The 24,028-nt window shown below is 35.4% G+C and overlaps 1 protein-coding gene across 2 annotated transcripts in view; it reads left to right on the forward strand.

Moving 5' to 3' along the window:
- The window catches only part of siz (Brefeldin-resistant Arf-GEF family protein schizo), a 219,023-nt gene that overhangs the window by 98,590 nt on the left and 96,405 nt on the right, over positions 1–24,028 (forward strand). The gene's annotated exons all lie outside the window — the stretch shown is intronic.

Genomic DNA, 24,028 nt, shown 5'->3' on the forward strand with positions numbered 1-24,028 from the left:
AAATTTAGGATATTGAATTCATCTCTTAGATATATTTGATTTAGAATTCGAATATGGTACCTTCATTTAGCAGAGAACAGGGTGATATAATGATAGTGACAAGTTGATAACAGTGTCATGTAGGTCGACAAATGACATAAATAACTATTACAGTAGAACACGAAATAGTGTGTTATATAAAGATGATATAAATACCGCTTCTGAATAGACAATGCGCGTCAAAGATAAGTACCTTCGTCTTTGAGGGGCTGACAGTACGACGTGGACCTCTCCGTTACTTTCTATTAAAGGTCCAAGTCATAAAATATGAGCCTTCAAATTATTTATAGATAAAAAATAGGTCTATTTAGATATTCGTTCTAAAATGTTACACTGACTATAACAGTGCTAAAAGTTATAAAAGAAATTGACTATAAATAGACAGTATTAAATACGTGTCGTCAACATATCAACAACGTATAACATCGAAAAATTCAGTAAAGAAAAATATTTTTGCGTTGAATGTTCATTTGAAAATATAGCAATAAATGCTCGCGTGCTCTACTGTCTATCGATATCTGAGCTTAACATTCTTTTACAGCTCTTAAAAGCTTTTAAGCTTTTTCTTTCTACACATACATTGACAAGTAACAAAAATGATCATAAACAGATGATAATAAACTTTCTTTTCTCGCCGTCTCCTTTAACTTGAACACTTTCTCCATGCATCTAATACGCCATTGTGAAATGACGCTTCCGACGCGGCTGACGTCACAAGGACCTTCACTGAACACCCTTCAACACGAAGCGCTGCTATTGTTGGAGTGATGTGTTTTTTTTACTCCGACCGTGCTCGCCCAGAGATAGATAATGCCACTCTATTTGTGAAGTGTCCTAGCTAGTTAGCTAGACTCCTTTATTGTAATTTTGCTAGCTATTCTAATATACTTTAACTTATCTACGTTATAATCAAATGCTCTAGGAAATATGTTGAGGAGGTACCAATTGACACGTTTCGTTGTAGTTTTTTGAATGAAAATGAATTTTACTTAATCGTATTTACATTTTAACCGTCAATTATTTTACAAATTTGAAATATCCATAACTTTCATTTTACAATTTAAAAGTTCTAGGTTTGTTATTTTGCCGATTTCATAGAAAATCTAAAAATATACCAACAGAATTACCAATTTATTTAATAATCTTTTTTCACGCAGATTTCAGGGGTTGATTTATTAGCCAAGGGACAAATTTGAATTTCCGAACACGAAAACAAGCCTCAAATTTGTTCAGTTGGCGACATTTTTGAAAAGGGCACCCAAAGCGTTGCCCTGTGGTACGCCCAACCTTTGTAGATAAGATACTTCAAAGGATATATTACATGGAATGTCGGCCCTTTGGCCTCTTTTAAGGGAATACACCCATTTTGGCACAGGTTTAATTTTAACACGGATGTTTTACGTAAAGTCAAATGAGAAAATGGTTTGAGTTAATGTATCTTTGAATTTGGTTTTTCAGTAAATCCAAATTATTTATGTTAGATTTATTGAAACAAATCCCGCAAATATAAATTTTGCAAATATTAAGAACTTTAAGAATCGCTACTAAGATACTTGAAAAGATCAATATGTCGTCGCTGTGGATCTGTGAAATTATTTGTTTGCAATTAAATTACTTTCTGTCATTTTAACTAAAAAACGTTTATCATTACTATCCTTATTTTCCTCTTTGCTTTCTAAAATAGAGCACAAAGTTCAACACACGTTCACCTGTTCATGAATTTAAGTTTTTGAAATTTCGAGACACTTCCGCGAATGCGGAGGCATTAAAAATAAAATATTGCAGCGTCGGCCGCAACATCTGCTTTATATTTAGAGGTATAATAAAAAAGGAATCAGAGCGCACTGAGCTACGTGCTCCGAATGTCCTCACTACAAACGTATTTGGACCGAAATTAATTTTACGATTTATGACAAGGTAGTAGGTACTCGTTATTCGTATACGCAGCTACAAGTGCCGCCACGTTCGCCACTTTAATATTCAATGATACAGGCTTGTGCTACCACTAGAGAGGAGCTAGATTGTATCGCTGGAGATAGAAAGTGGCTTCCAAATTAGAGACTCGTATTGCACTCCATCGTTGCAACTTTACAAGGGCCAAGAAATTCATCATCTCTGGTTAATTTAATTCTGCGACCTTTGTATTTCGATGCATTAAACTTCATTTGAAATTCATTATTTATGGATTGACATTTTCGTATATAATCGAAAGTAGGTAACATTTTGGCAAATAAAGTATCTCAAACATCTACTTCAAAGGCAGGGCTGCCTTGTGGGGTATGCTCATGTTAACGAAACACTTAAAGGATTTATAACCAGCGTTACTTGAAATATACATAAGCAATCTATTAATAGATTACGATGATGAATAAGTAAGAGAAATGGATTGATGTACTCACCTCAATTTGTATGACTATTCCAGGTAACAGTGACACTTATCTTGTGTGTTTCATCGCTTTATTAGCTAGTCGTTACACGCCGCTCAAGTTCAAAGTAAAGCTATGAATATTGAACCATATGCCTACGTCCACATCGGGTCAGACTACAAATTTTGCCAAACAAGTTTTGGTTTTCAACATCTCATATTTAAGTTGGAATATCTAAGAATCTAATGCACGTAACCTGGAATGCTTAATATCTTCTTGGCGGTTTGTTTCGTACTCTAATATTCCGTTTGTGAATTTCCAGAAATGTTTCAACGTTGTAAAATAAATTCGTAGGAATTTATTATGTTTGAATTGTAGAGTTTTATTTTTACTTTACTGGCTTATATATGTTAGTCGTAAGTCGTTTTACGTTCATAAATACTCACTTCAATTTGTAATGCAATAATCTAAGATTTACATAGTACATATATTTCTTATAAAGATATTTTATTATTTAAAAACTTTATTATTATCATCTTCATTACTTATTTGCTATTATTTCTCAAACTGTGGCTGGGCCTTAACAAGTTGAAAAGAACTAAAAAGTAGTATTATTATACAGATGACTTATCATTGAAGATAATCTACCATTTTCTATTCTATTACCTGTTTTTCGTATTAACCGAGTAGTTAACTTGACAGTCAACTTGAGAAATCACGTGAAGGTCATTGTCAACTCTCTAACAATGAGAATTACAAGGATGATAAGCAAAAACAGCGTTAACTGACAACACTGAATGGTTGATGCTATCTGAATCAACAGTATAATTATCCAGTACTTATAGAGTAAATTTTAGAATCTACGAAAGCTTTTACATTTTAAAGCAATAATAATAAAAGCCGGGTCTTATGTTTCAGGGCCAGTACGTACATACTTTGTGGTGACGGATTTCTATTCCGTTTAAGAATTTCTCTATTAGCTTTACTAGTAAAAACACATAAAAGCTGAGAGACAAAAGCTTTCAAAACTGGCTTTTATTCGTATTATGTAAATAAACATATGAGTGCAGCAAATTACTCTTTAATGGTAAACATAAATGATAAACAGTAAAGTTAAAACGAAAATTTCTTTACGAATAAGCAAGGTTAAACTCCATTAATAACGTATTGCTACTTGTTGCTCCTAAAAACATTGATCCATTGATTAACGGTGTAGTTGGAGCGGTTGACGAAAGTGAGAGTGATGCCGACTCGATAAGGTCGAGTGTTGTTGATGCGGTGCGGAGTTGTGGACGCCTACGTCAAGATATTTTTTAATTTTCAATTAGTCGAATCGGTATCAAATTATATAATTGACATTAAATATTATATATAGATGGTAAACTTTTGAAGAGATAAAATGTATTTTAAGATATATGACAAAATTAACTTTAAAATTGAGAATTTTAGGTACCCATGTCATAACAGTTAAAAATTACGGTAATGTTAAGATATTTTTTTAAATAATAATTTGGTCGTCTTGTCACTCATATTAGTGAATCCCCTTTAAAATAAACTGATTGATCACTGGAAAAGTATCAATTGATTCATGGTGTCATTGGGACTTACGAAATTGAGAGTGACGTTGGATCGTCAAGGTCAGCTCTAGATACGAAGCGGAACTCGATTTGGGATTCGTCGAGATGGGATTTTCCTCATATAAAGATATCAAAAATCTAGTTGTTTTATATAATCGGAGCTCAGACAAAAATAAAGGAAGACAACTCGTAAACTATTGAATTGGTGCACAAAATGCGGTTCACTAAATTACTTTTAACGCAAAAGTAAATTTCTTGAATCTTTGGAACAAAAAAAATAAGTTTAATTTCAAATGGAATTATTTTTTCAAACTTTTACGTACTTAACATAATATTATAGGCATTAAAGACTTGTCAGTATACAATATTTTCCTATTATTGGATATCTATAAATAGACTTATCATTTAATATGATAACATCCACAAGAGGCGTTCAATCGTGTTATGTTAATTCAATTGAACTTTATCCGTTAAATGTGTTAGAAAATGTCATTTTGATGATCCGTGAAGCTACTTTGATTTCGTTAATTGATATAATGTCTTTTTAATGGAATTATTTATACGTTATTTGCTATGACTTGATTTGTAATGCTTTGATTGGTCGGTTAAAATATTATGTTGTTTTGATTTTAATATTTATTGACATTTAGTGTTGTACAGGACTTAAGATAGAATAATAAATGATTGTATAAATTTTATTCAAAATGACACGCCGTGTGTATTAAGTTTTGCAAAACTGTTCTCAAATTGAAATCCACGTTGTTTTATCAATTTAATTAATAGAAGGAGTCTAAATATTTTTAAATCAGTTTGATATATAATGAAAGCACTATTATAAATTAATAAAACTTAATATACTCTTTATTTCTCATACAACCATCATACAGCAGATAAAGTCTCAATCAAGATCCGACAGATTTGCGTTTGATAAAATAAATTAGTACATCGTAAGATCAAGAAGCAATTCATCTTTACGATAATCATTAAACAAGTCTCTTGTACACTATCAGCGAATAAGCGGTCAGCGATACAAATTTATCAAATGTAGTTATTTTACTAAAGTTACAGTTCACATGACTGTTATGAATAGACTGTCATTGTGATGCTAGGCATGGACGATTCAAGCTCGATAGGATAAAAATCAAAATCTAGAGAAATAATTTCGATACATGATTCTTCTATTCCTGAACTAAAGCTAACTAATAACTTCTCCAAATACCTAATTGAATAACTGAAGTCCTCGAACAAAAATGAAATTGAACATCGTAAAATTGAATAAATTGATAGAAATAACTTGAAACCTTTGGTCTGTGGTCAACTGTTGCTGATCCGTGTGAAGGGACTTCTGCCTCTCACAGAGAGGTAACTACCAGCTACGAACTAGTTTAAGTAAGCGAAACATATTTATTCGCTGCCTAAAATTAGCCAGACATAGAACAAGTGCCTTAACTCAGTTGATAAGTGATAGAAATCTTTTATATTTGTTTTATAAAATAATTAGGTCTCAATAGTGCATTACACACTTTCATTATACGCGGCAAATTCAATGAATAATAATTAGAATTTAATGATTTTACTCTCTCTGTCATTACAAGTAATCGTTGTTTTATGCCTTATTTTATTCTTATTATACATTTAATAGATGAGAAGCCGCGTCTTGTCTGTATAAACGTGAAAGTTAGTTTCAAAGTAAGTACGACCATTTAATTATATTGCTAATACTAAAAAAGTTTGGAAAATCCAAAAGTGCACGACTCATAATGCTCATTTAATTATGAAATATATATATAAAAAAAAAAAAAAAAAAAAACTTAAGTCGTTCAAAATTAATTGCCGAAAAAACAGCTGTAGTAGGAAGAAGGTACTGCACAAGCGCCCCTGGTGGAATAAATGTACATAATATCTATAGATATACAGTCTTGTAGTTTTCGTTTTTTATTAATTGCAATTAAACGACACTGAATTAATTAATCATTCGCATTCAGTGACCTACAATCGTCGATCAGAATTTAAAAAAAAAAAAATTAACTCAAATGATGGATTTTTTCACAAGTTACAGTGTTTTCAGGTTTCACACATGACGGACAGGAAATTTTTTTGACCTATTATGGTGTTTTTTTCCAATTCTATTGCAGTAAATCAATTTTTAAAAAGTATGGAATTAATCTCCATTAAATTATCTCGACAATAGTATGCAAAATATCTTGATTCCGTGAACTATCAAGGCTATAATAATAAAAATAGCCGCCAAAATGAACCGAAAAAATTTTTTCGATCGTAAAGCACTCTCTGATGCTTCGCATCATGAGTCGTGCAATAAAATGTTTAAGTCAGGATTCATTAAAGGTATTTTCACCCATGTTGTAATTGGTACGGGGAACCCGCAAATTATAATATGTCTATATGTCTATCTACAGATAAATATTTGATTTTAGGTTATAACGTGTGTAAAATTAGATGAGGAGGATAATAAAAGAAGTCGTGTTTTACTGTCAGCTGTTTTTTTGAACTATTTTTACATAGTTAAAATGTGCGTTAAAGTTTCAATGATAATATTGCAAGTTACTAAAAGCGAACAAAACGAGTCAAGTGTACCTAAGTCGGGTTCGTACTATATAGCTCTGAAATTATTGAAAACAAAAAATATTTTTTTTTAACACCGCAATTATTATACAGGGTGAATTTTTCAAACGGGCCTTCAGGGCCAAATCCGAAGCTGTGAGGATTAGCGAAAAATGCTGAAAGGAGTTACGAGGCCGATTTTGATAAAAACTAAAACTGCATCATTAGTATGATGCGGTCCTCATGTGGGAATCACATTTAGGCAAAATGAGCTCAGATCGCCCCTAACCAGGTGAACCGAAGACCTAAACAGGATAGCAGAATCCGAATTCAGAAGGCATAGGATTGGACCGGCGCTTAAGGGAGGCTTATGTTTCGGTCTTTTAAGATCCAGCATTGGACCGTAAAAGACATTTATCAGTACGGAACCCTCAGTGGGCGATCCGACTCACACTTCACCAATTTTGATTATACTCGCATTACATTTTTCAATTAACCCGTAACGACGCATGCACGGACACCATGACAATTGTTACAATAAGACCGATTGTGTGGTAACAATCGGGGAATTTCTCTTTCGACGCGGTAATGGCACTTTTACTATGCAAATCACTTACCGCAGTGACGTGGGACGAACCGAACTAAGGTGGCACGTGGTTATAGGGTTGGCGATTCTGGTTTAATTTTTAACTGAATTCAAAAAGCAGGTTCTGTATGCGACCGCTATGTATGTATGCATTTTGTATGTCCGCGATTTTCTCAAAAACGACTGGTCCAATTTCGACAGGATTTTGATTATATGAAAGCATATTTTACAAAACGGGTTTTACATTTAATACTTATTGTATTAAATTTTGTACATACATGTCAATCTATCTATCTGTTTTAATCTATCTTTATTTACTCTAGATCGTAATTTGACAATATCTGATATCGTCCATTATTAATAAACAATCTATCCAATGATTATCCAACAAAATATCGACATTTGATTATTGTTTCATGCTACACATTGTCGTTTTTCAATTTTTGGTGGAATAAAATTGGATAGGGCGTTAATTATAGCGCGCTTTTCGAAAACTGATAAATGGAGCACCCTACGCTTTTTTTACAATTATACGAGTACTATTTACTGTTCCTTAATTGATTCCTAGATTGAAAATTATTTTCTACTTTTTAGTTGATTTGCGTGAGTATTTTCTACTTTTTATTTGATAAGCGTGTTTTTTAAACTATATTTATTTCTGATTCACTAAAGATGAGTAAATATTTTTAATAAAACATAATTATAAAATTAAGTCAAAGTGGTTGTGGCAACCCTGCCAGCTAAACAAAACTAAAAGGCATGTGAGTTAGAAAGCGGTGTACGGTAGCTATTCTGTGACAGTACTTAATAATGTATTATGTATCTTATATCATACTAAACCTAACCACGCTTCGACATGGTTATAAATTTTCCTTATAATTAATATTTAAGTATAAGGAAATTTGTTATTTCGGTGGTAACATCGGTTAAGAAGTGTGGAAAACACTTAAATAGAAATGTAAAATTGTCTTAAAGTTTCGCGTCAATACATCGATTAGTTTCGGAGTTTTGCATATCCATTAAGTTATATTTAATGTTGAGGTATTCATATAATTCAATATGCTAAATTATATTTAAGTAGTAAACTAACGTGCTGTTAAGTTGCTGATGTGAAGTAGCGCATGACATATTTATTACTTATCGTATTTGATGTATAAGCCTACCGCCCTTCCCATACCTCACCAGAACACATTACGCTTAATACTGCTGTTATACAGGGTGAATCTCCATAAAGTGCACATATTGAAACAGGTAAAATTAAACCGCATTTTGTCGACAAAAAAAATAAAAAAAATAATAATTTTTTTTTTTTGGGTTTTACGACCTTTTGAAGTTTTTTTTTTGGAATTGTGCACCTAAAGTAAATAAATATATATCAATATATAAATCGCTATAACTTTTGAACTAAATGAGTTATCATGTTCAAACAAAAATTACAATGAATGCCAATTATAGGCCGTACTGATCCATGAAAAAAAAAAACAAAAAAGTTTATCTTCCCAGAAAAAAATAGTCAGATTAGTGTGAAGAAAGCAATTTTTTTAGGTTAAATTTCAGTAAACGTGAATTTCCTCAAAATAATCTAGGCTTTTTATTTTATTTTTATTTTGTAATGTAATTCTACGTCGTATTAGCTTTCAAACACTAAAAAAGCATGCCTCTAACTTAAGTATAAAGTTTCCTACGAGCGCTTAAACAACGGCAGTTCTTAAGGGTGTTGGTAATAAATAACATTTTTAATACAAACTAGTGTTTTTTGTTAATTATTAAAGATTTATTTTATTACTGTTTTATCACTTTAATATCGTCAAAAATAAGAAACTACCATGAATTTACCATTGAAACATATTTTTGATAGTTTCCTTTGGTTATAATTTGGACATCTAATTATGGGTCGGACTATACCAGTTTTATTAGGGCGCACGTGCGTTGCGTCTTTTTTGAAACGTTCCTAGCAAACTTTATACTTGACTTAGAGGCGTGGTTTATTTAGTGTTTGAAAGCTAATACGACGTAGAATTGCATTAAATAATAATAAAAAAATTAAATGCCCAGATTTTTTGAGGAAATTGATGATTACTGAAAATTTTACCTAAAAAAAAAGCTTTTTTGCACTAATCTGACATTTTTTTCCTGGGAAGATGATTTTTTTTTTGTTTTTTTTTTCATGGATAGGTACGGCCTATCATTGGCAATCATTGTTATTTTTGTTTGAACCTGATAACCCTCTTAGTTTAAAAGTTATAGCGATTTATTTACTTCAGGTGCACAATTCCCAAAAAAAAATTCAAAAGGTCGTAAAACCCAAAAAAAAAATTTTTTTATTTTTTTTTTATTTTTTTTGTCGACAAAATGCGGTTTAATTTTACCTGTTTCAATATGTGCACTTTATGGAGATTCACCCTGTATAAGATAGGAGTGACATTGTACCTCAGAAGACGAGTTTCGAGGTTGGGTTCTACTTCTTTCACCTGAGGGAGGTATTCCCCGAGCGTCATGACACTTCAAGAAGGGTGCAAAAAGAGTTCTCCTTCAAAGCCGGCAAACCATAGCGACTCTTCTGGTGTTGCAAATGTCCATAGGCGACGGTGACTGCTTTCCATCAGGTAGCCCGTCTGCTTTATCGTTAGGTATACATATATAAAAGACACCTTTCAAAGAAACTTTAGACAAACTTTAGCAAATTTGTGGATAGATTAATAATAAAGCCAATATACTGCGTCAGGAACCCATTAGGTGTTGGGATTTTCCCATAAAACTTCAAGGATAGCATTCTTGAGCCAATTTTTAGAAAACATTTTAAATTACAAATGTTGCCAAGTTCAAACCATTACTGACAGGAAACGTATGATTGAGTGGCTCTTTAAACTTTAATTGGGTACTTTAATGTACTGTGTATATATCCTTGAAGTTATATTATTATTGCAGTAATTTTTGGTAGAAAATAATAAAAATAAAAGCTTGGAAAATATATTAATTTCTGGACAATCACACCATACTACAAAACATTATAAGTAATTAATAAAAAATAAAAAAGATTTTGTTTCAGGCTTACCCCATTTGAAAGAAAGAAAGAGAGATCCATGGCGAGTAGTGGGACAACGACTTACTTCATTGCAAGAGTCGCCTAATTAAAATGGAATGGTTGTCCTAAAGTAGTCTTTGCTATATGAATCATTTGTACATGACAGACTTAAATATGTATGTGTATAAATTTTGATAGTAATAACAACTATACCGAAAAGGAAAGGTCTATGCCACTCCCACAATTAAACATATCCAATGACGCCGCATACGTTAATATGTCCTAATATGTTCAGTATTATAAGCGTACGTCGTCAAGCCGCCTCATATGTCAAGCCGTTTAAGCTGTAGGACACGCCAAAGATACATACATATGTACATATCCTTGTATACCATTACCCTCCGCGATCGGAAAATAAATTGGCTGCGACAGACCCTTTTTTTTGTTTACGAGGGGAAAAGCTTCAAAAGGTGCCCTATGCCGTGGGAGCGGCACGGGGTTATGTGGGATTCTTACCGCACTAAAACCCCCCCGGTGGCCGTCCTCGGCGCTGCGTAGGGGACTCCGGGATCTCCAACGTAACGCAACCGGAGTCCACTTGGCGCGTTGCCCCGTCGGGCTCCGCCCAGGTGAGCTTGAAACTCACCACACCATCTGGTGTTCACGACGGTATGCGACCACACATGCCGCCGTCCATCCCGAGGTTGTTGGCCGAGCGGTTCGAACTCCCACTCTTGCCGTCCGAAACCCCGGAAGCCCCCTATTAGTTGCCTCTTACGACAGGCAGGGGATACCGTAGCCCTATTCTGGTCCCGGAACTACAGGGACAGGCTGCGACAGACCCACGAGTGATCCTAGGGTTCCGTTTTCTATTTTTTTCGTACGGAACCCTAAAAACGATATTGAACCAAAACTTGAATCTACGGAAGTACTTTAAATCGAAACCTTAACCTTTATCACAGAATGTAATAACAATTTTCTGAGAACCATCACCATATTAATATAAACATGGCTATTAGTTACGGAGCCTTGAGCGTCCTCTAATTAGAAGCGTTTCATCGTGTGGTGACGTTGAAGTTGGTGTGGCAAGACCCACGTATGGCCTACGACCTTCACCCGCAAATGCCATGTGTGATGAGCGTTGCGAATTGTCAGCGAGTGTTACGTGTGATGTGTGATTTGTTTGATTGATTTTGTTGTGTGTGCCTGTTTGTTATCTGTGTGAAACTGGTGGGTAGTGGTGGACGGTGGAAGCGCCATCACCACAGCTATTTCTGCCAAATAACAGCAGTGTTAAGCGCTGCTGTGTTCTGGTTTAAAGGAGATACATATATACATAGCATTCTATCTTACGTGCGTTATTAATAATCAATCTATCCAATATTTGGCCTACCAAAGATCGACAATTTCATCATACTAGACATTGACGAATTTGTCGAGTCTTTGGTAGACAACATTGGATAGTTGATTATTATGCCGTAAGTAGGTTCTAATAGGTATCAAAGCAACTTTGGTCTAATCTGAGGTTGTTTGTAGATGTCCATGGGTAATGACCACTTATCGTCAGGTAGACTGCAAACTCATTGCACACTTGTATTATAAAAAAATGTGTACAATTTCAAATGATAAATAAATGTTTTTAATATTGTAATTAAATTCTATTTATATTATGTACCTCTTGGTAGTCATTTTAAAACAATTTCCATAGCAAAGTTTAAAAGGCACTTATGCAGTAAAATCTCCGCCAGTGACAGAGAATTCTTCAAGTACCTACTCCCGGGCTTAAAATGCAGCAGTAAATGGAATTTCAATTCTCTTCGAAGACGAGTTTACGTCATTCTTCCGTTGATAAAAAATGAGGGAGTATCTTGAATCATAATTGTTTTTAACATTTTTATAGGTATGTATTTATTTGAGAAAAATATGCAATTTCTTACACTCTTGTTATTATCGAATTGAATGTACAATTGTAAACGGCAGCCAAAAATCTTCCAGCACCCGTGTATATAGTCCACATTTCAAGTATATACATTATCTAGATATCTGAAACTTATTCTAAATACTCGTAGAACAGTAATCCTAAGTAAAGTAATTATGTAAGATAAACATTCACACTCGTACTTCAGAGTTTAAGTCACCTTTTACTTAGTTCCCAGCTTAGTTTTAAGTACATAATTAGTTACTGCTGGTATCTCGGAAAAAAAATGTAGGAGATGTTTTGATGTATCCATCCAACCATCCATCCATACAAATCTATCAGCCTTATCTCCTTATTGGCAGCGTTCCAACCGGTCCTCTGCTCATGTAAGAATAACTTTGTGTATTTTACCACAAAAATCGACACCAACATTGTTATGTTGGCATCAAAGCGTGTAACAATTACTTACAACGCCCCATACCTTTACAAGGCGAGTTATTTCTGCGTGGGCTGGCTCGGCCTTCGGGGTCAAAGAGACCTCGCAGGCACGCCTTTGAGTTTCCGAGATGTAATATAATGTAATGTTTATATTTACAACTAGTCGCCCTTGGTTCCGTTGTAAGTAGGATGTATGCTTAATTTGATTTATATAATTGAAATTTACATAACTTCCGATTGAATTGATCGATCGCTATTAAACATAACAAAAACATACCAAAGAAACCAAACCAAGCAAATGAGAGTTTCGTCACATCAGAAATCTTAAGGCATTTAAACCGAGAACTACTGTGCTACGCCGCTTGCCATATACAGAAGAGCATAAAGTCTATGTCTATAAAGTCTTCAAATATTTAGAACAGAGCTTTTATAAATTGATATTTACTTTCAATACATTATAGTCTGTGTAATATAGTTTACTTTGTTTAGTTGCGCTTTACACTGCATCGTAACTCTTGCAACACATAGATGTGTAGGTACATTTATTTTTAATTCACGTAAACAGTTCTATTAGGTGTGTTAATACTCTGCGATGCTAATAATAATATGTATGTTCCCTTTACTTGCGTTTCATTAAGGTGCAGGTAGTTTTTAATTAATTTTATTATTATTGCCGACCCGCGTGGTGGAGCGGTCACCATACCGGTCTGACGCGCAAAGGGTTCCGGGTTCGATCCCCGACCAGATAGGTATCTGAATGATGAATTTAAATATCTATTCTGGGTCCGTTTGTGTTTTCGTCTTTGTGTGTATTCATGGCACCCACGACACAGGATATTCTAGTGGGGGGCTGTGTAGAAAGCGTTTGTTTGTTTGTTTATTATTCATTTATATTTTTATAAAAAGGGTTTAGATTACATAAACGTTTTGTAAATTTAACTATTGAACACTACTTATAAGTTGTCAATATTTAATGTCCCATAGTATAATTTAAGAGGACTTGTCTAGCTTCTTTTACTCCACTTCTATTACAATTCAGAGTCTTATTTCTATAGGTAATATTCCAAATATGTACAGCGTAAAATTCTTACAAATTTCCGAAACAATCTACATATTTATATGACATGATGTCGTCACTAATAATTGTACTGCCACTTAGCATGTACAGATTATTCAATAATGTATGTAATTATGTATAAGTGAACAGTATGTTAGTGACGATTAAATAATAAATAAATAAATAAACAACATTGAACATCATGTCTCTCTTACAATCATGTGGACTCTACGCTCCTTAACTTTGTTTCTCATATCCTTCACACAGAAGATACCGTTTCTGTCAAAATCCACCCAAGATTCATCATTATAACACCGTCCTTCTCAAAATCCTTCTCCTTAAGCCATTCTTGCCTCATCAGCATGCAACGCTCGCCCGCCGATAAGGGACCCTAAAAGAAATAAATTGTGATTTTATAAAACACGCCAAAATTGGGGCGCACGCCATCTATATTTCACTCGACAAGTGAACACTTCCTGCTTTGAGGTGAACGGGTATTGGGTGTGTTAAGGCAATGTTTACATCAGGTGTTTTTAGAATTTGGGCGTTACGAAAAGATAGGAAAACATGTTGAAATGCGTTTTCTAAATGGTACTGGCTAGCTGTCCTAATTAGAAGTAAACGCTGTTTTAGTTTTTAATGAAAATGCAGGGTGGAGCAAAAAATGGTTTGCTGAGTGTAGCGAAATACTCTAAGATTTTGGTTTTTACTATTATCTCTTATACATAAAACAAAATGTTTATTTATACAACCGGGATGAACAAATAAGTGTGACTTATAAAGTAGTATCGTTATACCAATATGTAGAATCAGATTTCTAGAGCTTTCAAAGTAGAAAAAGAACAATATTAAGAATAATTTGTAGATTATTAGAGTCAAGAGTCGAGAGAGATACTTTCAGATTATTATTTCTATTTGGTTCAGGTGTGAAAATTATTGTTAGTTTCAAATTACTCTAATTTATTTTATAGGTTTAATAAAAATACAATGAATTTATAATAAACAATGGACAATGTAGATTCTATAGAAATGTAATTAGTTATGTACATAATTACTACTCTTTTCATACCTGTTCAAAATTAATAATACATCAGCAACTAGGCTAATTACACTCAATATTGAGTTCACAAACGAATCACAGGCCTGTTGTGATTGTATTCTGGTCAGAATAGCAACCGTGTGGGAAACGGATTCATATACAGCTTCTGATAAAAGTTTAATAAATAAAAATAGAGTCATCTGCTAAACAATTATAGCCGTTTTTGTATATCGGATACGATGCTAAGGAATTTCGGACGCGGTCAGAATTTGGATGGGTGACCGCTAAGCTACGAATTCAAAATTCACTTGTTTACGTTATTAATTCGTCTTCGGTTAAGCGCGAATGATCCTAATAATAGTAGAGTGAGAAAGGTTCCGCTTTTGTTCTTTCGTACGGAACCCTAAAAGTGAATAAAAAAACTGTCTGGAAGGTCTTAAAGGCGAACTAAGCGAAGTATCCGGCATGAGTTACCCACGTACTTATTTCATCCACATCCACAAATACGGATTTGTAACAGTTCGGTACTATTACCGTGGTTCGGTGAAGTATTCTTCAAACCTCGGTGAAGTATCCACTTTATTTGTGTAGAAAAACCCGTGCTCAGCAGTAGGTATGAGGCGTTCTAAATTAGTCTTCAAAGGCTATCATGACATTGTCGTATAAAGTTGGTGAAGCATGTTCTAATTCCATTATAATTATCTATATTAAGCCGTTATCCCTTATTGGACTTACTCTTAATCTTATTAGTAATTAACTTATGTACGTTCAAGGGTTAGATAATAAATAAATGTGTTTAAATGGGGCGTTTCGAATAACGCTATTTATTAAACTACCTAACAAAGATTTTAAATTTTATAATTAGTGGGCAGATATCTTCATTTGGCCAACTTTGGTGGTCTTAATATTGCATAGATTAATTATTAATTAATATCTACCGGGTTTTCGAGATTTTTTTTTAAAAGATCTCTCAGGTATGCAGGTTTCCTCACAATGTTTTCCTTCACCGTTAAAGCTAGTGATAATTGAATTCTAATACGCATATATCTTCGAACTGATTTTCCGAAGTGCGTGTCTGGGTCATTTGAAACTCGGACCCCTCGTTCGAGAGGCCGAGTTTCGATCACTAGGCTATCACTACCCTTTGTCCCTGTATTACCGGGACCAGAATAGGGCTACGGGAACCCTTGCCTGTCGTAAGAGGCGACTAAAAGGGGCTTCCGGGTTTGCGGGCGGCAAGAGTGGGAGCTCAAACCGTCCAGCAAGCGACCCCGGGAAGGACAGCGGTTTGTGTGGTCGCATATCGCTGTAATCACCAGGGGATGTGAGAGGAGCGTAAATTGCACCCCCCAGGGCAGAGCCCGATAAAAGGGCATCGCGTTAGGAGGACTCCGATTGTGTTCCGTTGGAGATCCCGGAGTTCTCCACCAAACGCTGAGGACGGCCACCGGGGGGGTTTTAGTGCGGTAAAAATCCCACATAATCGGGCGTCACTCACATGGCGTCGGGTACCTTTTGAAGGTTTTCCCCTCGTCAACAAAAAAAAAGGCATCACTACCCTTAGATTAAATTTAGATAAGTCACCTGTTGTATAACTTTAGACATCCCTGAAAAATGTTGATACTATTATTCTACGTAAAAGAGAAGTGCATAAAACATGGTAGTATAAAGATTTTTTTCAGGAATCTTTCGTGATACATTAACAAATACAAACGCGACATAGTAACACTGGGGATGAGGAACAAAGGATTCCAGGGCGAAAACAAAGAACGGAGCTCATTAGACGAGCGCTGAGGATAGGGCTGCCGCCCGTACTATAATACATAGTATTTTATTATTTTCGTCTATGCAATGTATTATAGAAAAATAGCGGACCACATAAATCTCTTAATTTTCATCGGTAATTCAGATAATTTTCCTTCGGAATTGTTTTAATAGCAGTGATACCCAATGTTTGGAAAGAGATCGGCGAAAGACAAATAGGTTGTCACAATAAACAAATGAAAATACAGTATTTGTTGCTAAAATAATATATTATTCCAATGTTTATGTAAGAAATACTTACCTTAATGTTTTCTTTATCTAAAAAGTGGCAACCATAGGGGAGGCTCGTCATTCATCCCTTTGTCAACTTAGGATTACGTACTCGATTTGTTAAAAACTAGCGTTCTTGGGTGTTTTTATGAAATTGAAGCAAACAAGGTTGCATTATTACACTTGGTTAGTTCACCCTTATATATTCTAGCAAAATTACAAACTTCTTAAAAAATATTTGACTACGGATTATTTTTTTATAATATAGGAGTAGCAGACGGGAATGCAGTCCACCTGATGGTAAGTGGCTACTGCCGCCCATGGACATCTGTAATCAACCCCAGATAGCATGAGATATTCCTACCTTAGGTCGGCCACAGACGCGTCGCTACCGCTGAGGACTAAACTGGAACGCCTCGGAAAAATCTGTATCCCTTACCACACCCTTCAAAACGGAACACAGTAGCGCCTAACACTGATGTTATTAGGCAGAAATACTTATTTTAGATGACTACAAAAGAAAGAAATAAGGCTCCAAACGAAAGTAGAGCACGTCAGCGCCCCCTAGCGGGGTGGAGAGATTACTAGCTACCTACACGCTGAAAAAAGCACTAGTAGCTCGCAGTGCTAAAAGGATTTTCAGGTTGAACGAAGTTTGAACGGGGATCAATTGCGTTAAGTTTGAGGATATTTTGTTTAACATTATTGGGGTTTATTTGCGTTAGTTTCTGAACCCTTCTTATAGTATTTTAGTCTGTTGTGATACTGGTGCAGTAGCGAGATACCTAAAATAGTATTTCTTTTAGAGTAGCAGTAAAACACAAAGTATACCCGATAGAAAGTGCCTACTGCCGCCCATAAGTACCTGTAATCAACTCTAAATGAAATTAGATTCATACCTGCATTCGGCTACAGATTCGCCGCTAACCCTGAGAACTGTGACAGATTGCCTGGGGTAAGTAGGTCTTCCTTACCATACTCTCAAACCAGAACACACCAGCGCTTAAAACTACTGTTATTATGCAGAAATAGTTGTGGCGATGGTGTTCCCGGACCACAGACAATTCCACCACCTTCAAATGCATGCTTTGTCTATCAGGCAGATTGTTTCGGTTTCAATTCCTGGCCATCAAAACGATGACATTGTCTTTCTAGTGGTGTTTGTGTACTCGTCTTTGTGCGCAATACAAAGATCTACGCTAATAATATCCGACCTGATTAAAAATCGTTGTAACATCCCGTAAATGTGCCGTTGTCGACAGTTTTATCGGATCTCGTTGTAAATAGTGATACATTTGTCGGTACATTATTTTATATATGTGTGTAGCAAACGATCATGTAGTCCACCTGATGGTAAGTGGCAACTACCGCCCATTGTCAGCCCCCATCCAAGATAAGATTAGTTTTCTACTTAAGGTCCACCAGAGATGCCATTGTCATGAACGTGCAAGATGTGGAATGAACTTCCTCCTGAAGTATTCCCGGAGCGCTATGACATGGGGCTCTTCAAAAAAAGGTGCAAAAAGAGCTCTCCTTCAAAGCCGGCGATGCATTGGCGACTCCTCTGGTGTTGCAAATGTTCATAGGCGACGTTGACTACTTTCCATCAGGTAGCACGCTTGCTTTATCGTTAGGCTCAAATATATATATAAAAAAATAAAAAAATGCATTATTACTCCTGAGGAGGACTGAATTGGAACGCCTTGGATAACTATGTCTCCCTTATCATACCCTTCAAACCATAATACAGCAGAAATTAGAACTGTTATTGTTAATAGACAGAAATTAATATGGCAGTGGTGCTGCCGTAGTCGAACTACAACTTATACGAACTTATTTAATATACCACCTCACCACCAACATTCAATTAATGTCGATTGTATAATTAGGATCTATTAATTACATATAATTTCCGCTACATTTAACATAATGCAATTACGCGGCTCTGATGAACACAACAATGTTATAATGTTTATATAATCAATTTCTATTAAATAATAATATGCAAATTACATTCTATTCGAGACAACAGACATACATTAACCCGAATACCGAGATATTAGTTGTATTTAATTGCGGAAGGCTATGAAATGTGTATGATAGAGCTACTCTACATTTTAAAAGCTTCTCTATTGTGTTTTGCGAAAATAGACGACATTATATATTATGAGTTATGTATTAGATGATGAAAATGTTGATATAGTTTGTTTTTGTATTAATGAGGTAATGATTAAGGAAAACATCGCGAGGAAACGTGCGTAACTGAGACTACCAATCTGCATTTGGCCAACACGGTGAACTATGTTGATATGTTCCAATCTTAATCATTATAATAGGCGACCCATGCTCAGCAGTGGGTCATTAATGAATGAACGGTATGATGATGATGATCATTAATGAGATCAGACGTAGAGGCGCCGCCAGCTCAACAGTATGTTCGTAATCCATCTACAAAATAAAGAGTAATTGGACGCGGTCAGGAGATGTATGCGACCACTGAACGTTAATCATCAATTAATCAATTGATCGTTGATCGATTGTTACCATACCAATCGATCGTTGCCATCGATCGCCGATGGAATGGATCAGTCGTCATCGAATACATTCTAAAAAAAATTCACAGCTGCATTACAGATAACGATTTATGGTAAGCACATACATCGATTTTCGACGCTTCTATAATCGCTCGATCGTCAATCGATATATAAAATCCTCCAGCAATTACATAGATTGCAGGCATATGGCTCTCATAAGGCCAATAATAAGGATTAATATTTAAACTTAGAATTAAAAACTGGATGACGAACTTATAACACTATCTTTGTTGTTATGTTATCATTGTTCAAATGGGTTCCGCCCATTGCATCTTTTATTACAAACGCATATGGCGTTGCGACGCCTACTTTTATTGTTTAGTAGATTTTACTTTAGTTTATACCGCGCGTGTACGTAGTTAATATGTCACAGTATATATAAATATAGAATATAAATAATTGTGTAATGTGATGGCAGTGAAAATGAATATTTAAATTGGTTTAATGTGTGCCTGAATTAAGTCGCGTTAAAATGTTGTGAGTGGTCTAATTTAATTAGATTTTTTATCTCTAATAGAAAATCAATCATTAAAAAAAATCCATAAATTACCCATCGATAAAAAATACCTTTGTCTTTTAATAAAACATAAAAGCAACATATCTCCACAATTGTATAATCTGTGTACGTTGTGCTATCGAAGTGCCAAAGTAGTAGTAGTTCTTTATATAGTACTTAAACTGCAAAAACGTTCCAACTTTGTCCTTAGGGAGTCAACATGTCTAATATCTGTATTCGCTAGTGGAAAGAAAGCTTAGCCAATTTGTATTGATAAAGAATTTAATTTGAAATGACGGCTTGTGTATATCTTTCTCGCGTAAACATTATAGTAAACAAGCGAGAGATAAATAAAAAATTACACCTTTTTCGATTACAATTTCATCGTAACAAGGAAATAAAATACTAAATTTAATATTGATGCACAATTCTAAAGCAAAACAAATATCTCATGTATTTAATAAAGAAGTTGTGAATTTTCTTGTATAGAGTTTTCGTTTGTTGTATTTCATTGTATTACTGGAGTTGGTTCAAGCAGTTCCTTAATTAAACTGGAGTAATGTACGCTTTGTTCCGACCGCCGCTCCTTGTACTGACTCGGATTAATTGTTTGCTTGTGGCTCAGTGGATATTGTACAGTCGACTCCTATATTATGTTCTAGGAGGAGTATCTTCCTTAAAAAGTGTTTCTTTATCACGTAATTTTTATTTTTTAATTAAGGGCCCATCCGCACATTAAACGAAACATATTATTAGTAAAATCAAATTTTAACTCTATAAAAGGAATAGTTTGAAATAAAGACGTAAAAAAGTGTTTAATACTACAAATTTTGAAAGAACGAAGAAGTAAGAAAGCGTTTTTGTACTTAATCAAGTGAATACAGTGTTTCTGAAGTGAATTTAAAAGTGTTTCGAACTCCAACTGGGACAATGCGCTCACGGACTCATAAAAAACAGACATCTATGTACGTTTGTGAAATAGAGGAATGCGAATGTTCGTATAAGAGGTAAGTGACTTGCACTTATCTTATACATAATTTAAGTTAACGTAAGCGAAATATTAAAATATTATTTTGTTGGTGTTTTTGATATTGTTAAATGAGATCTTCTACACTTATAGACCTAGTGTTAGATGGCCAGTTTCGGCATGCCACAAACACACAGAGGGTAGCACATAAACACTCAGACCCAGATGTTTTTCTAAGATATTTTTTTGAAAAGAGCCTAAATACATAGGTACAGGAAATACTATGTCGTATCTTAGTAATTATATCGGCTTATATCGGCTATGGCGTATCGTGGAATTTTATCTACTTGTATGTTTAATAACTCACGACACGACGTCGCAAGCAGGTTTTTTAGAATGCACGTCGACGACGTATTTAAGATTTTGGAGCTTTATTTATAGTATCTTTTGTATTATATTAAGATCTCAGGGAATCATAGTATGAGTGTCTTAAGGCTTATCTTACTGTTTAGCAATAAAGTCATAGTCATTTCAATATCATTATGCTAAGATGCCGCATTACCTAAGTGATCCACTATGATCCAAATCAGATAAATAACAACTTCACAACAACGCTATTATATATTCAGAGCAACAAACTGCACAGAGGTTGCATAAATGATCAACACGAGAAGAGATGTAATGGGGGCGCTGTTAGCGTTACATAACACGGTGTTTCTCTAGTCTAGATTTCAGATTCGTCGTTGAGATTACAATTTGTTTTGATTTATTGACCCTGGTGTATAAGTCGTAAGACTATTCATACGTAACCACAAGCACACCGCATTATAAAGAAACTGTTTGTACGGGCATAAATTTGTATGAAAATGCGTAGTTTTATTCCCTTTTATCAAATTTTGCTGTGTAAAACAATAGTGTGGAAGACCCAAACCACCATGCATGAGAAGCTCGGTAATAAAGACGCGTGCATGTGTCTGACATGTCGAGGTAGGTACTAGGTTCGATCCCTGGTTAAGTGAACAGAGGACTCCGGTTGTGTTCCATCGGAGATCCGGGAGTTCTCCACCAAGCTGAGGACGGCCACCGGGGGGGGCTTTAGTGCGGTAAAAATCTCACATAACCCAGCGTCGCTCCCATGGTGTCGGGTACGTTTTGAAGGTTTCCCCCCTCCGAACATACAAAATGAAGGAGCAGAGTTTCCTCGAGGTGTTTTCGTTCACCGTTATAGCAAGTAATTCTAATTCAAGCGCTCTAACTGATTAAACCTGATGTATGGCTACGATTTGAACGTCGGACCTCCCGAACGAGAACCTGGTTTTATGGTTATCAAATCAATGGTTAAAAAATCGGCGTTAATGCCACTACGCCTGCGACGCGACCTTAATTCGTTATAACATTACTTTCCACGACCTTCGCAATCAACGTGTACGAATTAATAATGGAAATTTATTTTTATCTCCAATATGTCAGTCGTTCACCGACTTACATAATGTAACGTAAGATAAAGCTGCACAATATTGGTCGTTTGAGCAACTGATTGTAATCGGATACTTGTAACTTGAACACCTGTTGTGAAATACATTGGCGTTACTAAGGAATGGATTTTTGGACTGATCTTATGCCCTTAGTATGAATTTTTAAGATTTTACAAAAATGTCTGTTTTTGTACTTGTTTAGTGCCTCTAGCGGACTGTATCAGAACTGATTGGAAATGTATGGGAAATACGTAAACAAATACAAAAACAGTCATTTTTGTAAAAACGTAAAGGCTCATACTAAGGGTACTGTTGTTCTAGATATCCTAGATTTATATGCTTAGTGGCCCCGTCGAGAAGTTTTGAACACCTGTTACGTCATATGTTGACGTAAATAGACAGGCAATGGTTGCACCGGTGCCTTTCTTTGGAGACCTCCGAGATGCCCTATATGTGTGGTAGAACCCTTTGATGTTTGACTACTGCGGAACTACCATCACACCTATTTCTGTCTTATAACAACAGTGTCAAGCGTTGCTGTTTTCTGGTTTGAATGGTGTGGAAGGTAAGGAAGACATTCTTTTCTGAGGCATTTCAGATTATTTCTCAGTGGTAATACCTCGTATGTCTCTTTCTTAACCCAAACTCCAAACCAAAATACAACGGCGCTTAATATTGCTGTTATTATGTAGAAATAAATAGTCGTCCTGCATCGCAGTAATAAAAGATGCTACTCTTATTTGACTATTACCAATTGACATATCCTCATATCACTATATCATTGCTAATTCTAATTATTGAGTTCAGCAGAACTACCGATCAGAGATAAAGATAAAAGTATGTTTTACAATATAACAGTAGGACTTAAAACGAGTTCAACCCGTCTATTCGTTACAAGTAGTACACAGTTATTAAAATAACAGGTGTCGCTACCGTGTCAACATTATTTTTGCAGGGCGCTCGTTGAGACACAGTTTACGTAAGACCGGACACCGTACGGATTGCGCGGTCCCGTAACCGGACCCGGACCGTATCGTAACCAGACTCGTGTAAGTTAAGTCAGGCGATGCGATGGCGAGGCGTGTGCGATCGTATCAACTGGGGTACAAGTGTCGAAATGTGGATTACTGTGTCGTGTTTGCGTTAGGTTTTCTAATTTTAATTTGTCGTGAAGGCATTGCACTGCAGTGTACTTTTTATAATAAACAAGTAGCAGATGAGCATACAGAGGTGGATTGTATGGTCTGTATGGTATCAGGTGATTGTGTCTAGTGCCATACATGACACAATCAACCCCAGATAGGATAAGATATTCCTACCCGAGGTCAGCCACGGATGCGCCGCTACTCCTGAAGATTAAGCTGGAGGCCCGCGGAAAAGTGTCTCCCATAACAAACCCTTCAAACCAGAACACACCAGCGCTTAACACTGCTGTTATGAAGCAGAACAAGTTGTGGCGGTGGTGCCGCCGGAGTCGAACCACAAAGGGTTCTACCACCTTCAAACTTCATTTCACCTTATGTTTGAATGGTTATGTTTCGGGAAAATTGCACCGGGATAGGTAAAGTGAATATTAGCGAATTTTTTGGGTGTAAGATAGAACCAGTATGGTTCGACCAGGGAGGTACCATCGCCACACCTATTTCTAGCGAGAAGTCCTGCGTTTCGTTGGACCGGTGTTGGGGTGCCGTATGGTTAACATAATATGAGGTGACAGTCCTAGTCCTCAAGATTAGTAATGCGTAATCAGACACATTTCTTAAGATCTTTTGTCTAATTTTAATGAAAACTTCCACAAGCGTCATTTACGTAATGCTTATTCTAAGAAACAATCAGGAAGAAGCCAGCAAAAATA

Source organism: Epargyreus clarus, unplaced genomic scaffold (assembly GCF_041222505.1).
Source record: "Epargyreus clarus isolate Ecla_fem2 unplaced genomic scaffold, WU_Ecla_fem_2.2 ptg000031l, whole genome shotgun sequence".
In the NCBI taxonomy this organism is placed as follows: Eukaryota; Metazoa; Arthropoda; class Insecta; order Lepidoptera; family Hesperiidae; genus Epargyreus; species Epargyreus clarus.